The sequence below is a fragment of the Delphinapterus leucas genome, chromosome 12 (assembly GCF_059928025.1).
Source record: "Delphinapterus leucas isolate spDelLeu-1000000601 "Yukka" chromosome 12, BTC_Dleu_Yukka2, whole genome shotgun sequence".
Lineage (NCBI taxonomy): Eukaryota > Metazoa > Chordata > Mammalia > Artiodactyla > Monodontidae > Delphinapterus > Delphinapterus leucas.
The window spans coordinates 77,010,847-77,025,911 of NC_143140.1; the positions used below are offsets into that span (position 1 = coordinate 77,010,847).

General features: G+C 40.8%; 1 pseudogene; it reads right to left on the reverse strand.

Annotated features, from left to right (window-relative positions):
- Nucleotides 1-7,980: 7,980 nt before the first annotated feature.
- On the reverse strand, nucleotides 7,981-11,109 carry LOC111169015 (gap junction gamma-1 protein-like; annotated as a pseudogene).
- Nucleotides 11,110-15,065: the final 3,956 nt, after the last annotated feature.

Genomic DNA, 15,065 nt, shown 5'->3' on the forward strand with positions numbered 1-15,065 from the left:
GCTTTGAGTCTACACATTTGAAAGGGCTAACTCCTTTCCAATGTTTATAGACTGGTTTTAGCAGACAAAGGCCTTTTTGGGGATTGCCTCTGGAATCATAGTCATGCTGGGTTAGAGCCAGTTATGTTGCAGGATCTGCAGTGTGATCTGAAGTTGAAGAGCTTGTTACCAGGGACTTGGATGGGCATGGATCCTGTCTGGTGCCTGGGGAGATGGGATTGCCTCCAGTACCTTGTTCAGTGGGGTGGCACTGGGACATTGATCTACTTGAGGATCCACAGTCGTGTCCTCAGACAGCAGGCTTATTACCAGGTGTGTAGTCTATGTGACTTACACCAAGTACCTGGGAAGGCTGCTGCCTGGTCACTGGATGGGTCTCTGTATGGGCAGGACTAACCCTGGACCATGGCTGAGTAAGCCTGGGTCCAAGCGCCAGGGCCATTGTAGGTTCCACAGCTAAGATTAAGTTCTGTAGACATGGCTCTAGAGGCATAGATGGGTGTGTCTCCCGCCAGTTTCCTGAATGAGCTGGCCTGGTCCCTGACCATGGCTGGAGCCAAGTATAGGGCCCTTTCAGGATCTCCTGAGTTGCAGACATGAGTGTCTCCCACCTGCAGACCATCCTTTCAAAGTCAGTTTTGAACTCTCCTTTCTAAATATGAAAAAAATAAAGCAGCAGAAATATAAAAAATTATTTCTTTAATTCCAAAGAATAAGAATCAGGACCATTATTTTATCTAGTTTGCCTCTGAAAGAAGTTGTTGAATTTAATGTCAACTCATAAACTTGGGGCTATAACCAAATGGGAGAACTATGAGGTTAGAGAGGATCCAGGTCAGAAATAGTCATTCTGGAGATTGTTGAAAAGCTGTTTTATAGAATACCACCATTTTTTTGTGTTAAATTTATTTTATTGTAAGCTACAGGAGTGGTTATTACCAGTTTACAACTTTTCCTCAGTCTAATTATTCCTTCAGTATTATTTGAAATTGGCTATCCATGAATATTAATTGCTTGTTAAAAATTCTTAGGGGGAATATTTAATAATGGAGAAACCTCTACACACACACACACACACACACACACACACACAAAACCATTGTATATTTAAATTCTGTTTATATTTAACACCATGAAAAGAATCAAATAATTTTCTTTCTTCTTTTCCAGATTATTAATGCAGGCCTCTTTACTGTTGAAATAATATTTGTAGCCAGAAGCCAAAGGCTGTTGCTGCCAAAGGCTGCTGCTTTTTGTACAACCAAAGGATTTTTTAAAAATTTGATTAGTATGAAAATGAACTAAAGACACTGTTTTTTATCTTCTTCCAGAACAAGAAGGTGGCCATGGCAAGGTGAACATGTAAGTTCCTAAATGGTCTAAGCTAATACATAGGAAGCCTCAGATAACTTTTTTCTTTTCATATAAAAGATTTAATACAATGCTAGATCTAGGGTTCTAATGGTGGTGCTTCAGAATAAGGGTGCTGCTACTCAAATTGCATCTATCATTGCCATTTAATTTCCACTGTTAAGGAGGCAACCATGACATGTGTAAGTGATAATAGGAATAATATCTGATAAATGCTCTAGCAAATGCATATACATAAACGAGAATTGCCTGTTATCGGACTGGAATTCCTTCCTCTAATGGCAGCTACGAAAATGTCAGATAAAATGCAATAGCTGGGCAGGCGGTGTGAATGCAGCATAAGTAATGGCGTTGAGTCAGAGACAGTGGATTTTCTAGGGAAATAGAATGTCTCAGGAATAGGAGGAGTAACAAATGTTTTGGCCAGTATTGGTTTAGGGAAGAAACCTTCCCAGGGATAAATGAGATTGATGGTTCTCAAAGTGAGAAGAACCCCTCACCAACAGCATTAATCTCACATAGGAAATTATCATAAATGCACATTCTTGGGCCACATTCCGGACTTACTGAATCTGAAACTCTGGAGTACAGATGTGTTTTAACAAGCCCTTCAGGTGATTCTCCCAGGCTCAAGTTTGAAAACCACTGGTCTAGAAGAAGCAATGATTTTCCAGAAGAAAGGAATGGAGACTTGCCTGGAAGCTCAACTAGGGAGGAGCTGGGACAGTGTTGTGAAAATCAGAATCGTGCCCGGTGGCGATGCGAAGTGTGCACATACTGACAGCATGATCTGTGGCTGAACCCAGAGTTATATTTCACTAGCCATTGTCTTAAACAGTAAAGTTCCCCAGATCGGAAAAAGAAAAACTGCTCTACAGATGATAAGGAACATTTGAGATTTGTTTCCAATGAAATTATATTCATAAATCTGGCCGAGGTACATTGAGACAATTGACATGCACTAAAATCATTTAAAACATTTGCTCTAATTTGGGCAATCTCAGGCATTTACACCAAACCAAAGTACCTGTCTTAGGCAAACTACAATCACTGAGCATGCAACCTGTCAGAGACTACATAACCCTGGAAGAGTCTCTAAAATCAGCCACATAATAAGGAATATTTTATAGGCTTATCATGTCACACTGACATAATGAGAGCAAATCAAAAATATTTTAAAAGGCTACAGCATAAATGCATATTTACTGTAAGTTCTGCACACCTATGCAAAATATGAGAAAATTACTAGCTTTCCTATAGTTGTGGAGGATTATCACAACTTAAAATTGTAAAAGTACCACATGAATTAAACTAAAATGCCATTTAGCAGATTTTTCCAAGTTATGTGTCTAAAAATATTTCCCTTTACTAGCGTTACATAAATTTTATAGTTTAAATAGGAAAGATGTTTTAGTTGTGTTTGTTACTAAAACGTGAACCTTTATTCATGTGAGACATGGACTAATACTATTAAAATTATTCTAAAAAGTTGTCGTCAAGTCAGGAAGCTATAGACAAATATAGAGAGAATGCTGTCAGTTTGACTGAAGCTTGTAGGTGATTTTTCAATACACCTTCTGTGTAGGTCGAATATTTATACAACTAAGTAGCTAAGGAGTTGTATCTAACCAGTTTAAATGGCAGTGACCTTTGAGATAGTTAAATATTTAATATTCCTTTTGGAACTTAAAGCTCTTTTTCATGATTAACAAAAATGACACTTGCTTCCTCGCGCTCATGCTATTTGAGAGAATAATCCCTTATTTCACCTTTTATCTTGAATCTGAGACCCTGCCTGGTATGAACCCTAGTGTCTAGCTGTTCCTTGGGATGTATCTCTGGTTTCTGTGCCTACCATACATCAAAGGGGCTATTCTGCCATTATATGAAAAACATTACATTTTGTGTTGGAAATTTCCCACTGCCCATCCTCAATTAATTCTCTACTCTTCTCCATCCTGCTCTGTGCCCCAGGAAGCCGATCAGTACAAACTGCATCATCCCAGCTAACTGCCTTACTCTCTGGCTTGGTTTGTATTCAGCCAGTGTGGAGCATGGGCAGGAGAAGGAAATGTACAAGGAGGGTGAAGTCCAAGAACTGATTCCCTCTGGCCCCTCCCTGTTAGGCCGAGACCAGTTGGCTACATTCTCTACCAAAGGCCACAGCTGCTGGAGGGCCTTCTCCTGCAGTTACTTTCTCTGGATTCCATTAACCGTTCCCTCCTTTCCTCTCATTTCTCTTAACCCTATTAAACTATCCTCAGTTACCCATGTGAGTGGGCCATCTCTTTCCTTCAGAGACCTTGACTGCTGCAATTGTTAACAGACGTCTGCTGGGCACATAACAACCAAAGCCACGACACTTCTTTCTTTTGCCGTCTCACTGGTTTTCAGAAAGTCAGAGATGTTTGTATCACAGTGACATGTCTAATTCTAGTTTAGCAAAGCAAAATAAGTACCAGAGTAGAAGTATTAAGGCACTTTAACTTGATGGAAAAATAAATTGATGCAAGCCACGATGCCTTATGTCTATAGAGCACTCCATAGCTTATTAGATGCTCTCACTCACATAATCCCCCTTAAAAAACCATGTCTGGGAGACGGCGATAAAAGAGAGAAAAACTGACTTCATAACTTTACAGCTCAAGTACAACGTTTTACGTACTTAGGGAGCATCTTGTTCTATATCTGTGTATGTAGCCATTTTGACGCATATAAAGCTCATGCATATGTGAAGTCCCTTAGTAAACATTCAATAAATGATGGTTCCTTTCTCTAATCCCATAGGCAGTATCTAATTTTGCTACAGTATTGAATGGTATCTGAATAATTGCCTGGACTTTAAAAATTTAAACAAATATGCTGAAGGAGCTTACAGTGCAGTTGGGAGGTGAGTTATAGACTATTATTTTTCTACTTATTCTTTAAATCACCACTCAGAACTTAGTGGCTTAAAAAATAATAATCATTTATTATCTTTCCCAGTTCCTGTAAGTCAGGAGTTTGGAAGTGGCTTAGATAGATAGTTTTGCCCCAGTCCTCTCATGTGGCTGTTTATCTTGACTAGATTCTGGAGAAAGGATCCATTTCTCAGGTAGCTCACTCACATGGCTGGCAAGTTGATGCTGGTAAATTGGTTCCTATCCACGTGGACCTCTCCACAGGGCTGCATGAGTGTCCTTATGACATGTCTCCCAAGTGAGTGATTCAAGAGAGAAAGGCTAAGTTGCGATACCTCTTAGGACCTAGTCTGGGACTCACACACTGTCATGTCTGCCATACTCTATGGGTCACAAAGGCCAACCCTGTTCCAATATGGAAGTTGAACACACAAGGGTGTAGATGTTGGGAGTTATCTTGGATGCTTGCTACCATATCCATTTAGAAGATAAAACAATAATGGGATCAAGTATCCAAATGATGATATTGAGAGACAATTCTGTGGAGAGTCAAAAGAGGGGAAATCAATGAGGCTTGGAATTATAAAGAAGGCTCAGGGGATGAGGTGGCACTGGATTTGGAATGGTAGGATTTGGAGAGGGGTAGAAAACATGGACGAACAAAAGCTTTCCTGGACAATGTAACAAAGCAGGGATGACCAAGTATAGTGTGCCTGAGTACTCCTAAAGATGAGTAATGGGAGGTTTGAGAGTAAATAGCCAAATTAGGATTGGAAGTTAATCCTTGCGGGCAGTAGAAAAGCATGTAACCGACATAATGACCTTAATACTGTAAGATGAAGCTGATGGTAAAGAACTTATTGGAGTAGGATAGTAAGGAATCCTTTGGAACTGTTGGAAGTCATGGAAAAAAGGAGAGGATGTCAGGGACATTTTAGGGGAAGAATTAACAAGGGTTAGCTGTGGACAATACCCACATTGACTTCATGTCTTCAAATCCAAATAACCCAGAGAATGAGGGTGCCCGTAGTGAGAACCAGAGAAGCTATTTTACTAAGAAAATTTCAAACATAAACAATGGTACAATGAAGCCCATGTACATCATCCAGCTACAAAAATCATTGACCCACATATGCCAAGCATTTTATTTATGTTACTTTATATTAATACGCAAAGAAGATAAAAAAATTTGCCCAAGAATATACAATTAGTAGGTAGTAAAGTTGGGATTTGAATTCATGTCTTTATGGCTTAAACACTCTGACTCTTTCTACAATAGTAAAAGTAGAAAAAGGAGAAGATATAACCTCCAAAAACACCTTCACAGATAGAGTGTTGGCTTGATAAAAGACTTTATCCTTACGTTGACAATGCTGGCACACATACGTTATTTAAATTATATATAAAATAAACAATTTTGAATCAATGCATATTTGAAAATCAAAGTACCCATAATATATACACATTCCTGACAAATATCTTGTAGATGAAATATCATAGGCATCTTACAAAAGCTTGTTGAATCAAATGCAAGATCATTCATGGGAGTAAAAAAAGAGCGGGTAAATTACATACCTATCATGCCAACTGATTCTGCAGATAAAAACTAAATTAATGTTTCTTCTTTACTGAATTCCGGTAATGCTTAGCATTCTTCTTGAACACTGACTTTGATTTTGGCCCCTTATTTAGATTAATTTAAAGTATAGGGGATCATGTCTGATTTCTATTTTGCCTCTCTCATAGAGCCCAGAACTGTGCTCAACACATAATCAGAACTCAGAATATGTTTACGGAAGAATTCAACAAGTTGACTGAGGCTAAGATTCTTGTTTGTTTCTCATCCACTCCATTGCCTATATCAATAGTGAGAAACGTATAACTTCTGTCGGAACTGTCATTTTAAATAAATGAGCATCCTGTTGTACTTGTCATGGTTATAGGATGCAGGGAAATGTGTTTTCACAAATAGGCCTTGAGATTGGCCTGGCACTGCTGCTGAAGCAACAGAAGGAAGGGAAGGCATCTGGGGTCCTCTGCTGCCTGGCTCCCCTTGGGGTGGTGTTTGAACCCTACCATTACTCTATTGGTTGCTTCCACCTTGGCAGACATATAGGATCCTATGGTAATTTAAATATGGTGACAAATGCCAGGGTGTTCTCTTTATGTCTTATCAATTTTCGATTTTACTAAGGTAGGTGAAATCAACAGTGACTGTGAAGAGGGAGGAGCATAAGAACAATGCAGCACATGGGGGATAAATGATCCTCATTTTGAAGGTCACCACCCTGGATCAGTTTCAATGAAATGATGCTGTTAAATACAGAGAATTTCTGGAGGGAGAACTTGGAAGTCAAGGAGAAAACTTTGTAAATACTTAGCCACCCGGCTGTATTTCAGAGCATGATTTCTAACCAAGAGCAGGCCAAATTATTTTCCTAAGTATTTCTGGGGGCCATTAAATGTTTACGACAACTTTATATAATGAAGACCTAAACTTTTATTACGCAGTTTGAAATCACCACCATGTCCTGTAAAGTTAAATCCAGTACTTGAAGAAAGGCCGGAACAAAGTCTTATGAATTTTACTCATAGAGTCTTAACAGTAAACAAATTAGGAAGATCCTGCAACCATTCTGGAAATCTGCTCTTACCATGATGCTAGGAACTCCTCATGAGATGAAATTCAGCAAATTCTGATGCTGAAGTTTGGTATTTTGTTAAGAAAAAGATGTGATATATATATGTGTGTGTGTGTATATATGTATGTGTGTGCGTATATATATATATATATATATACACATATATATATACACACAATGGAATATTATTTAGACATGAGGAAAGAGGGTATCCTGCTGCCATTTGTGACAGATGAACTTTGAGCACATTATGCTAAGTGAGATTAAGTCAGATAGAGAAAGGCAAGTACTCTATGACATCACTTAAGTGTGGAATCTAAAAAAGTCAACCTCATAAAAAACAAACAGTAACGTGTTGGATACCAGGAGGTGGGGGACAGGGGGAAAAGACTGATGTTTCTCAAGAAAACAAACTAGAAAATAAGCTGTAGAGATCCAAAGCACAGTATAATGAATAGAGACAACAATAGTGTACTACAATCATCAAACTTGCTAAGAGACTAAAACTTAACTATCCCATCCACTAAAAAGAAGGAATAATTATGTATCATGATAGAGGTGCTAAATATTGCTACAATGGCAATCATATTACAATATATAAATGTATCAAATTAGCATATCATATACCTAAAATTTGCACAATGTTGTATGTCAAATCTATTCAATCTAAAAAAGCATGTCCTTCCTTATATTGATATATAAATATTGCCCCTGCAACTTTTATCCATTGGCCATAGTTACAAAGCTTTAGGGCCACAGAAAAGCGAGTGTTTTTTTTTTTTATCTTAAGGATTTTTCCCCCTTTAATATAAAAGTATAACTACAGTGGTCCAATGTAATAATATAAAAAAAAGTTCTCATACAAAAAAGAAGTACCATAATACTGTACATACAAAAACTGTTCAACGAGAATGATTTAAATATATCTGTTCTTTTCCAGATCTGGAAGACACAAATGTAAAATTCTGCAACTATATTGCTGGAACATGTGTCCAGGAACACTGTGTTCCCCTTTTTCTTCCCCCTGTCCCAGCCCCACCTTCAGAGTCCCCTGAGCTTGGATCATGAGCTAACAGTGTCCCTGAAAATAACCACAGCCAAATGTTTACTCAGTGGAAGTCATTATTCAGTGAGCCACTGCTTACCATGAACTATGAAAAGCACAAGTTTTAAGCCCAGCCAAGATTAAATTCAGACGGAGGTCTTCCCATTCCCTGATTTGCTTCTAGAACTGCTTTTGTTGGACCCAGCTTTTTTGTCCCGGGGACCATGGGGGTTGTTTTGGTGATTGTAGGCCTGGATTGCCAGATCCAGGCGTTCCTGAGCCATTTTGATTTACCTCTGCAGAGTCTCCAGGTCAGCTGGGAAGTTGTCTTCATGGCTGCCGTACTGTTGTTCCCAGGTGATGTTGGCCTTATTTTGCTTGTCAGCAATCTTAGTGTTGCTGGACAGTTCGGTGTACTGGATTTGATCTGGTTTGATGGCAATGTTATAGCCAGGGGGAGAAGATGGTGTATTCCAAGTGAAAGGATAATTATAAGCAGCTGGATCTTCCAGTTCCCTCCTTTTATTGTTTAGTGAATCTCGAATTGTCCCACATCCTAAATGAAGCATCTCCCAAGTGTTAAGCAATAGGCAAAGGCCTGTAACACCATACATTATCAGAAGAAAGATGGTCCTTTCAGTGGGTCTAGAAATAAAGCAGTCTATCTTATGAGGGCAAGGAAGCCTGCTGCACACATAAAATGGGTGGACTTGGAAGCCATACAGAAAGTACTGCCTGATCAGAAAACCCACCTCAAACATGGTCCTTGCCAGCAGCTGCAGCAGGTAGATTTTCATGAGCCCGTCCTCCCGAATCCGCCATTGCCCATCATGCTTAGGTTTAGATTGGTTCTGATCTTTATTTTCTTTTTCACTTTCTAATTCCATTTCTGGATACATCGTGGGATCCTTCTCATGGTCCTCTTCTGTTTCTTCCAGAGCCTGGTGCTGTTTCCAATGCATTGCATAGGGTTTGCTCCGATGAGCCTTCTTGTCTGCTTCACCGTGCTCCATTTTGGCAACCTTATGAATGGCATAGCCCAGGTACATGACAGAGGGGGTCGCCACCAGGATGATCTGACACACAGAAGGGCATGTGGGAGAGGGGTGCTAAGGCATCATTGCAGACATTCTCGCAGCCTGGCTGCTCTGTGTTGCACATAGATTTGCTTTGCTCGTCGTAATAGATGGATTCTCCTTCTATGGCTGTTAAGGACAATCCGGAAGAAGATCAATACCGTGAGCCAGATCTTCCTCACAAACGTGGAGTGGTTGTGGATCTCCTCCAGCAGGCAAGTGACGAAGCTCCTACTCATGGTGACTGAATTGGTTTGCCCTGTTATCCAGAATTTCTGAAACCCAAAATTTTCTTAGAGAAATGTTTTGCTTACAAGTTTGCAAATTCCTTTGGTCGGCGGGGTCCCCCGGGGCCGCCTCCTCCGCCGGCCGCTGCCTCACGTGCCCCACGTCGCCGTTGCCTTCACCTTGGTCTCCAGCCAAGGCCGAAACCGCTCCTGCCGCTGACTCCTGCAAGTTTTTCACATGAAAAACTTCTCACTACTAGACTGACTCACTTATTTTCTTCTCCTGGGTCTATGGTGGGGAAAGGTACTGGGTGGTAGGTTGCTTAGGTAGCCCTCTCTCCACTTCCCTTCCTTATGCTTTTCCACCGCCACCTTTCTCTAGGTAGCCTTTCCCTTCTCCCTAGAAATGGAGTGAGTAGGAGAGAGGACTGGTGAAACCAGGACAGGTTTACTTGATGGATAAGACCATGATATGGCACTGATGCTGTCTGAGCTGGATGCTGCTGGAGTCCTATTACTCCTCCAGGTGAGCCTCTTGGGCAGGATCCAAATAACTCCAGGCCAGCTCTCTCCACATTTCCACCTTCAGCACAAGTCCAGCCGCTCCCAGTGCAGCCCTTTCTGCTGTGCTGTCCTGGACAGCTGGACAGCCACCACCTCGCCTTTTTGCTTTTTTAGATGTGGGCCTGGTACCAGTCTCTGAAGCTCACAAACTCTAGATTTCCAAGTTAAGCTTTCCAAGTGGCTTTCTTGAAGCTCACCTGTCTCTGCTTGATGTGAGGAATAAGCACAAGTACACTCCTTTCCTGACCTCTGGTAGGGATGGAGTGGGAAAGAATGCCACTACACTCAAGTAGCTACTTCTGAAGAAATTATCTCCCAAACCAGGCCTGCCTCTTTGTAACCTCAACCTCTTATCTACCACTAGATTTTTTTGGCTTGTCTTTTATTCCCCGTATAATTCCTGCATAGAGGATGTATCATCATACTTTGAAATAGGAAAGGGGTACTTAGCACCTCAGTTTTGCCTGCCTTCTTTGGGGTTTCAACCAAAACTGAGGCAGAGAGAATTTTGCTTTAACAGCCTATTACACAAATAGCACACTTCATTCTCTTGTCTTCTCTATCCTTTGATCTGCAAGTTCACCTGGATGTCAGATTCCTCTGCGTAGCACTTTCCTCCTCAATCCCTTGTCCATCCTATAATTTCTTCTTGCTGGACTTCATACCTTTGAAAATATCCTACCCTTCCCCCAGCCCACTTAATAGCCCCTGTATCTGTTTTTTTCAGCCCATTGTTTTATTCTTTCATTCTAGAAAGTTCAGGGTGGCTTTGTACAAATCTAAAAGGTTATTTTTTTAAACCATTTTTCAAAGGCCTCGTTTGGTTCACTTCTTTTTTTCCTGTATCCTATTTTGTCTCCTGTTTCCTATTTACTCTGCTCATTCACTGTACTTAGGCTCTGTCCTTGGTCAAGACTTGGCCTTGCTCTGAGTACACTGCTACTTCAGCTGTAATCAAACAAGTACTCATTAGATACCTACAGAGTACTTAGCACTTTCCTGGCAGCACGCAAGATCAGGGAAGATTAGGGTCTGCCCTTAAGGAGTTTCACTTTCATTAGCCAGGACAGAACACATCAAAAGAAATGGAGAACATTCTGTGTGTAAAAATATGTGATCTGACAATGTGCAGGCTTTCACTTGGACCATAAAGTTGGCTTTCATAGAGTTTAAAAAGATTCTGAAATCTCTCCTGATATGTGAAGTCTTCCCACATTTTTCACAGAAGCGCTACCTATTGTACTTGGACATTGTTTAACACGTTAGGTCCACAGATGTACCTGCCTTAGCCTTCCACCCTAATATAAATTTTCCCTAAACTTGTACATGAGATACATTTTTAATTTAGGTTTTGTACACATTAATGAAATCATTTTACTTCTAATTACATCTGTGCCAGATATTTAGCATCTAAATTGTTGAGTAAAGAATCAGATTCTTATTTTTTTTTCTTCATTCTTTTCCAGTGTGTAGACTTATTAGATGTTCTGGGCTTTGTGATGACGATAATGACGTTAATGACAATAATAATGACACCTCCCATTTGCATTACACTTTCCAAAGTACTGTCACGTACATTATCTTATTTCATTCTAAAAATGCACCGAGATGATTGTGACTAGTTTGTTCATGACTGAACCTCTTACAGCCCATAATGGCTCCTCTGCTTCCCAGTTGCTCTGCCACAGACACTCCATAGAGAGCTATAGCCCTGAGTTCTTCTGCTCAGGTAAATCTCCAGGCTCCCAAGCCCAGTTGTTCATGCTCCTCTGACCCAAACTGCAAAGCTGTTGATTTGGTTCCCATTTTTGCTCTTCACCCGTTTTCTAGACCTGACCGGGTCCCTGGCTTCTTGGGCCTGCCTTACCCCATAACACAAACTTTGGTTCCACTTTGCTCTGTGCCCCCTAACCAAGCGCCATCATGACCCACTCTCAGTTGCAGAGCTTGAAATCAGTCTTGACCCTGCTTACTTAGGGAGGGAGGTCGTCAGTAATTGCCAACAGGAGTAATCGAAAACCCCCAGTTCAGAGGCCCTACAGGAGTTACCACTTTCTTCCCACATGGAAGCATGATTCTAGGACACAATACCCTCAGTGAAGTCAGCCCATCATTCTGAATGCCTATGGTCATTGCTGTTTTTAATGTAGATTTGTTGTTGGCACAAAATGAAGTCAATTTTCCAACATTTGTGATGATATTAAAGCAGGACCATTGGGACTATGTTAGGTGATGTCCAATTTCCCACTGGCATTTCCTCAATGGTTTTTCTTATGAAACTTGACCACTACTAGCCCAGCTTTTGTTTCATAAAGGATTATAAAAACAGCTCACTTTGAACCGCAGTAGTGCCAATGACTTGAAGGAATTAAAAACCGAGCAGATAAATACAGGGATGGCAGAAAGCCCAAAGGATGGGGACAATGATGAGAGATCAGACAGCTGAGTGTTGCCACTACAGGAATAATTTGCACACGGCATGCCTTTAGTCCAGACAAGGGTATTTCTATTTTAGAGTAAGTCATCCCATATTTCCTGAGGGAGAACTGTTCGTAATGCTTCTACTTATAAGTTTAGAGCATTACAGGATGTGCTTTTATTTTTGTTATTAAACTATAGGTGATTTGTTATAAAATAGGCAAACCAACAACACTGTGAAGGTGATTTATGTTCAGAGGTTGTAGGAAATATAAATTGATTTCTTCCTTTTTTTTCTTTTTTTACTGTCACTCTATTCCCAGAATAAGTGCATTTTGTGAAAATAATGGTAAAACAAACTAAAAGATCTATAACAAGAGTTCCTACAGGATGTTTGGAGGACAGAGAAATTCTCTCTGTTGAAGAATTGAACTTCTTCTTCTAATGGCTGAAATCACTCTCCTAGCCAAGCAGGCTGCGCATTGGCTGAGGCAATGTTAAGACTAGGTTGGTGTTGCCTACAAAGCTTAGGGAGCTTGTCAGGGTGGGTGTGCAGCCCGGAGTTTAGATAAGATTTCCCAGGGGTTTTAGTTACTCTTCACTTATTTCAATTTGGCTTTCTCCTTAGCTGGCTCCTACTTAGAGTTTCAAGCTCGTGTTACTATCCTTGTTTTCAGTAGTAGCGAATCCTAAGGTAGTCTATAAAACTGTACTGCTATGATTCACATGGAAAAACATACTTTTTCATCTCCTGCCATGGAGTATGGTTCTAAAATTGGCAATCTCACAAATGCTTTGACCCTTTAGCCTTCCACGCAGTTGGTCTGTCACTTTTGTTTCATTTTACAGCTTTTTAAAGATGGAGTCCTGAGTTAGTCAGGCTTGGAGGCTAAAATTCTCTTCAGTAAGTATGTTTTTTCATAGCATAGTGCATTCATAAATGCTGGTAAAAGAATAACTCTCCCAGAAAAGAACTGTAAGATGGATGTGCTAGATGGGACTCCAATACAATTTGACTCTAAGTGCAACTCAAGGCAATAACTTATCAATTCTTATCACTCATTTTTATATTCATATTTTTTGATATTTTCTAACCTGAGGGAGTGATTTTTTCTCAATTTAGACTTTGCTCCTGTCCTATCAACATTATGCCCATTTCACCTCAGCCGCACACATGAATCGGCTGCATCCAGACTCCATGCCTGAACCCTCAGTGGTAAAAGTCCTCCCTGTGATCACAATTCTTGTGGCTGCTCATAGCTACGTATCGCACACCAAGAAAGCAGCTCTTTGACATGACAGCTTCCAGTTGCTGAGCTGTTCCATGCCCCAGCCTCTTTCAGCTACCTTCCATATGGACACCATAATCAAAATGTAAACTGCATTCACACCACAATCCCTGAGAATTCACTATTCCCACTTGGTCCTTCACTACTCAATTCCAGTTCCTCTTCCCTTCACTCAGCCTCATGGGAAGAAGAGCAGAACTAGGAGACAATGGTCCAGTCCCCTGGCCTGGTCCTTGCACATTTCTGACTTTCTTCTGGGACAGGCTACTCGGAACCTTTACATCACCTCTAGTTGGCTGCATGCTGGCTCCAACGCTCCTACAATTTCTCCTTATGTAATAGGGAAGAACAAGTCTGACTCCATATTGGATCTGGTTTTTTTTTTGTTTTACTTTAACCTTTGTATTCTATTGCTTTTGCTACAAGTTAATCACTAAAGAGATGTTGCCTGTAGCTTAAAGTAGACAGAATGGCCCATCTCAGGGAACCCTGCCTCTCATGCCTGAGCATTAAGCTAAATTACCTTTGTTTAGCTCACAGGAAACATCCTGACCAGGCCCACCTGTGAATGGCTGTAGGAAAGAAGTAATTAACACCTTCCCTCCAGAGTATGGCCAGAATCAGGAAATATTTGCAACAACTTATTGCCTCTTTTACTTTACTTCCTCACCTCCCCCTCTTTGTTCTATAAAAGAACCCCGGGCAAGATGTTTCTTTGGGACACTAGTCCACCATCTTCTCCGTCTGCTGGCTTTCTGAATTGAGTCTCTATTCCTTGCCTCAACAACTCGTCTCTCTATTTATTGGCCTGTCGTGCAGCGAGCAGTATGAGCTTGGGCTCAGTAACACTCAGTCAACGCTCTAAGTGAGAAAACAGAAGAGAGCTGGCATGAATTCCCACAAATTCTTCCTCTCCAATGCTAAATGTTTTCTGTTCAGTTTTTGTTCATTCTCATTTTATTCTTTTCTATAAAGCTTCTTTCCAGGAATACCTCCTCCACTGTGTGCTTTGCCCCATCTGTTGAGTGGGGGCTAAGGGGAAGGAGGATTTAAGTGGGAGAATGGCATGAGTTGGGGAAGAGAATCTCTGCTCGTGACCACAGCACAGGCATCTAGAAAGCATGCCAGGAATGACTGTCACCAAAAAGCAGGGTTTGAAGACTCTGCTGAAATGAGACTTCTCACAAGATGGGTGCTGGAGTGGACAGGTGTTGCTCTGGCTGTCTGCTTTCAGTCCATCCTTCCTTGGATATTAACACCCTAATTTTTATTTAGAAAATCAACCCATCTTCAGTTTTGGGATCCCTGATCAAGATACCCCACTCCACTCCTGCCAAAAATGGGCAGGAGACCCCAGGTTGTTGGCTGAATTTAGTTCATGAGCGAATGACATATGAACTGTTGACCTGACTCATGCTGGCCAGTGAGAGAACATCTCTTTGTTCCTGAGGGCAGGTGCCCAGAGCTACTCTGAAGCCTGCTTCTTGCATTTTCCTTTCAATTCCGTGAGCAATCCTATGTACTTAAAATTTT